Source organism: Syngnathoides biaculeatus, chromosome 3 (genome assembly GCF_019802595.1).
Source record: "Syngnathoides biaculeatus isolate LvHL_M chromosome 3, ASM1980259v1, whole genome shotgun sequence".
Classification (NCBI taxonomy): domain Eukaryota; kingdom Metazoa; phylum Chordata; class Actinopteri; order Syngnathiformes; family Syngnathidae; genus Syngnathoides; species Syngnathoides biaculeatus.
Window position 1 is genome coordinate 20556384 of NC_084642.1, and position 6000 is coordinate 20562383.

Genomic DNA, 6000 nt, shown 5'->3' on the forward strand with positions numbered 1-6000 from the left:
GCCATGTTTTGCAGCAGCTAAGAATAGAATATTCAATTTATTGGCATGCAACTTGATTGCGCTTTTTTTTTTTTTTTTTTTTACAGTTACTCGCAAAACGCGATCTTTGCAGGGAAGGGGGTGGAGCTGCTTTGGCACTATTCTGATTGATCAAATCTAATGTCCGCATTTAAAAGAAACGGCCAATGGGGCGCCCCCTTGGGTTTCTGGAACAGTTGGGACGCATTCGTCTCTGTCTATGTTGAAAACTGAGCCTCTAAATTGTGGGCGGGTCTCTGAGGAATGTAAGGTGAAAAAAAACAACGGGTCTGGCACACAGTTTAAATCAATTCAAGTTGTTGTGCTGCAGTAATGATTGACGGTTTTGTCAGACAATGCAGTAAAGTGATACTTATGTACTCAGAAACAAAAGCCACAGTGCTATGCAAAAACATGCCGACTGCTTTGCAAAAGACCACTTCAATCGCAATCTGTTATGAATTTTGCAATTTTGGTGGATATAATCAACCGTTTTGAACCGTGGACGACAAGGAAAGGAGGTGGAACACGGCGGTACAAAATAAAAGTCATTGCGTGAGTGAAAAACACATGGTCTCTGTGGAGCATCTTAAAGGCAATGCCGTTGCCCAAGGCCTTGCTGAGGTGGTAACAGAAGGCCGTCACCAGAGGGCCAACACACACACACACACACACCACACACACACACACACACACACACACACACACACACACACACACACACACAAGCATGTGCCCAGGGTGACAGGCAACTGCAGTGAAGGTCTGATTGCTCCAGGCGTGATGTTGCACTCAGAAGCAAAGTGGCCATATGTCTTTCACTTGAATCACTTGCAGTACAAATGTGCAGGTATAATACCAAAAGTTAGTAAAAGACAATAACACATGTAAAAGTAGAAAACAGGGATGAGAATGACCAATTTGGAAAGACGCTGAAAATGTCTGCCCAGATTATAAGGGCCGGGTTATAAATTGCAACGATGCAGTAGTAAACAGAATGCTTTTCTATGAAATGTTAACATCAGAGTGAAAATACAGACGAAGTACCGCCAAAATGCTGCTAAAAATCGCATTGTTGTCATTATTATAAACACCAAATATAAACACCTAATTTCCAAAACCGAAGACCCAGTACGAAAAATGCCTTCGATGCTTCGAAACTTTGTGGAAGACCGCATCATCAACTAAATCCATCTAATATCAACCGGAACACATGTTTGCACGAAGGTATGCCCTATATTTGATTTTCAATACATGTCTCGTATAAATGAATGAGACGTTCTTCGCTAGCATAACACCACTACGTGTGATCGATTGACACACTTATTCTTTGTTGAGCGATATTTAGCGATGATCGGACTGCACAAACGTGTCGCTTTCTTGCTGGCTTGCGGCCGAAGCTTAACCAGACTGTTTTTGCACGAAGATATCCCCTAAATTTGATTTTTAATACACGTCTCGTATAAATGAATGAGACGTTCTCCGCTGGCATAACACTGCTACGTGTGAACGATTGACACACTTATTCTTTGTTGAGCGATATTTAGTGATGATCGGACTGCACAAACGTGTCGCTTTCTTGCTCGCTCGCGGCTGAAGCTTAACCAGACTGTGTTTGCACGAAGATATGCCCTAAATTTGATTTTTAATACACGTCTCGTATAAATGAATGAGACGTTCTCCGCTGGCATAACACTGCTACGTGTGATCGATTGACACACTTATTCTTTGTTGAGCGATATTTAGCGATGATCGGACTGCACAAATGTGTCGCTTTCTTGCTGGCTCGCGGCCGAAGCTTAACCAGTCTGTATTTGCACGAAGATATGCCCTAAATTTGATTTTTAATACACGTCTCGTATAAATGAATGAGACATTCTTCGCTAGCATAACACCGCTATGTGTGATCGATTGACACACTTATTCTTTGTTGAGCGATATTTAGCGATGATCGGACTGCACAAACGTGTCGCTTTCTTGCTGGCTCACGGCCGAAGCTTAACCAGACTGTGTTTGCACGAAGATATGCCCTAAATTTGATTTTTAATACACGTCTCGTATGATGAATGAGACGTTCTTCGCTAGCATAACATTGCTACGTGTGAATGATTGAATGAAATCAGAAGCATGGCGTCTGTCTCAGTTCAGAATGTATTGTATTGTATTTGCCATTTTTACGAATTGTTTGTCTTACGTCAGCGCACGTGGTGTGACGTCACTTCAGGAGGTGTGGTTAAGTCCCCTGTATGGAGGGGTCAATTGTTGCGTGTGATTTGTAATTTGTAATTATTGGGGTGGTACTGTCCACAAAGCCACTCCTTAAACCAGTGAGAAAGAAAGGTAAAGATGCTATTAAGACATGACAGAAAAAAAGCATTTATTTGAGTTGTGCCGGGGGGTGGTATGTGGATGTGTGCGATATACTGTATCAAAATGGTACCACCTCTGGCTCAATTTAAAGACATTGAAGGCATTCAGTTCATCAGATGAGCCTCAAACACACTCGTGCACATTTGTCAGTGGACTGAATTAGAAAAAAAACTGATTTAAATTGGCTCATTGCTGAAATCATTGAAGTCCGAGGAGGGCTCTTGCCAATATATGACTTGCTAAAAGAGCCCTGAGGCCAGGGACAACCTGGGGATTCATTGCGGCCTTACATCATTTTTTTAGAGTTTAGGCCACACTGCGAATGAAAAATCCACAATTGACACAGCTCGTGTTGTTTGCCTGCATTTTATTATTCAGTTCCTTTTTCTACACATCACATTTCACTAAAATAGTGAACCTATTTGTATTCATAAAGCCCCACTAATTAAAGATAATTAAGAACATAGTGTGAATCGTCATTGTTTGCACAACGTTTTGTCAAGGTTAGCTTTGCACAGAGTGTTCATTTCAGTTCTGAGTGTGGAGAATGTTGCTGCTCAATAAAGGGACAGCGCTACGAAGCTGTCACATCCCATCGGAACGAGAGTAGGACCCAAATGCAGGACTCGGAAGATGCCAGGTAGTTCAAGGAGAAACGTTTATTATATGCAGAGGTAGGGGATCGAGCAGGCAGTCCGGTGCAGCAGCGGTAGTTGGGACGTCGGGCGAAGAGAGCAGGTCAGCGGGCAGGCAGGAGTCGGTACACGGGAGAACGATCAACGCAGGCAGAAGTATCGAAGGAGTCAGGCTTACAAGGTTGGTCGGAGAACATGCGAAGGTCGGTACACACAGGTTCGATCAGGGATACCGGAGCACACGAACGGGACATGAAGATCAACAAACTGGCGCAGGCCAGTTGTCATCGTGGTCATATAAATCCACGGCATCATGAGGCTGCATGAGGCGCAGGTGTCCACCTCCCAATCAACGCACCTGCGCGGGCACCCGCACAGCTCGTGCTGGAGCGGCAGGATCATGACAGAAGCAGGTTTGCTGGAATCCTAGAAAAATCCTGAACTTTTGACCTCACCACCAGGCTATTTAAATAAAAGAAATCTTTATCACATATATTCTATCAGTCCATTTTCTATGCCGCTTTATGTTCATTAGTGTTGCGGATGTGTGCAGCTTCGACAAGCGGCAATGATACGCCCTGCCAGCCAATCACAGTATGCAATATATATAAAGCTATGTATAATATAATTTCTGTTATATATATATGATGTGATTCAAATCATTAGACCAGCACATTTACACTTCTTGCTATTCCAATGGAGATTCACTTTACAGCCTATATTACAATGTAATTATTATTAATTGCTCATGTTTTTTTGTGATCCAAAAGAATACCGCAGAAGCATACTTGTTAATTAACTTTGGAAAGTTAATCCACGCCACTGTTTTACCATAATGGATGTATTGTCTGGCTATTGGCAGGAGCTTGGGTGACTTTGAATGTGCCATTGCCTTTTGATCACTTGTTCCAGGTTTAGCTATTTTGTTGATTATTCCTTGGCCAAATTCAGTTCATACTGCTTTTCTGTCGAACTGGCTCGTGCTGTGTATCACAGCAGCTTTTATTGAAAAAAAAAACCAAGAAAAAATAAGGACCTCCTTATAAACTAACTATAAACTATAGTCGTGAAAATCGATTATTTTCTCAGCACCCCTTTCGTGTCAGTCAAACTCCTACTTTAGCCTCAGGAGAGAAAAGAAAAAAGTGGAGCCATGCTTGGGTTGCAGGTGACTCAACTCACAAGGAGCAGATTGACAGACTAGCGAATACCATATTCTTACACAAAAGGAGGCCTCAAGCTGTTTATTGCCACTCTCAGCTGAAGGTTGCTGTCAAACGAAAGAGAAAACAAAGATAATTACATGTTGTGTATTTCAAACAAGCACATACCCTCCGCTAGTTTAATGCCCAACATATAATGGGAAACCCTGTGCACAAAGAGGTTAAAAATTAGTATCGAGGCAGTGGTGTAATTACCCTTTTAGCAACAGATACCTGAACACAAAAGTTGCAGCAACACATGTAAACAGACAACATAACCAGATTTGTATATACAGTAGAATTTTTGGTGTGGTCTTTTCGCATGTGCATTAAGTTTTAGTATCCTTAGTCTGAGACAGGTTACACCTGGTACGTAGTTAGTACATACATACCTGGAGCAAGAGATTAATTTAATCACATTCTATATTGCTTTATACACTGCGTTCTGCATATCTGTAATTATAGATAAGTAGTTTGTTTAATAATCTCATGGAAATATTATCACATTATTTATTTTAAAAATACAGCAAAATGGGGAGACCTGTGATTATGGCACCCCACAGTGCCAGGAGAAAGATGATGGGGGTCGGTTGGGTGTCACCTCACCAGAGTACCATTGAAGCTAGCTTCACCCCTGCTGACAGCACAGAACCATGTTGTCAGTAGATTTGGTACAGTGCAGATGTGAACCTGCACACCACTTACAGTATGTGTACCCGTGAATATAACAATCCTATAGGCATATATTTATTATCCTCTGAGAAGAACATTACCGTAATGAATATTACTGCCGTACTGAGAGGCCAAGACAGCTCCCGAGTCTTTTTCAGTTTATCCGTGTCTGTTTTATATTGCCCCAGGTGGCCAAGGCATGCAGTCCAGAATAAGAAGCACAATTTGCATTGAAGGAGAGTGCTACAATGTTTTGAATACTTGTGTATGTGTAGAGTATAATATTATAGTGCTATGTTCCTTTTAAAAACATAAAAAAATAAATTGTGGGTTTAATGGATGAATAGCATTTGCATTCATTTAATTGGGGATTATTCAAGTTTGTGTTAAGAGTGTGGTCAAGGAACAAGTTAAATTTGGATGTCAAAGCACCACTGTATGCCATGAGATACACGTAAACACTATTTTTACAATCTATCCTTTTCAACATGGTTTCGTGAAGAATGGCAGCCATTTTGCAGGAGTTCTGTTCACAATTAGCATAGGACCTCATTTGTGTTCTGAGTAAGAAGGAAAACCACACTTTTTTGGGTGCGCTCATTCTCCAATAGATTTGTATACGCTCTCATTGAACGGAGGCCAATACACTTAATCTGTGTTCATTGTTGATATGTGCCTACAATTTGCAATTTCATCACGAACAACCCTAACCGATATCCCAAAACTCTAACCGTGTTGTTGCTTATCTTTGAAGTTTTCAAAAAGCCACTAACTGAGTGGGTTAACCCCACACAGTGCAGTGCAAAAGATGTTGTCATTCATTCATCTGTCCATTTTCGGAGACGCTTCTCCTCACAAGGGTCACAGTACTGCTGTAGCCTATCCCAGCTATCATCGGGCAGGAGGCGGGGCACACCCTAAACTGGTCACCAGCCAATTGTAGGGCGCATAGAGGCGAGACAGCAGTCACAATCACAATCACATCTAGGGGCAATTTTGAGTCTTCAATTAAGCTAGACTACATGTTTTGGGAATTTGGGAGGAAACCGGAGTGTCCACACAGGCACGGGGAGAACATGCAAACTCCACACAGGCAGGGCTGG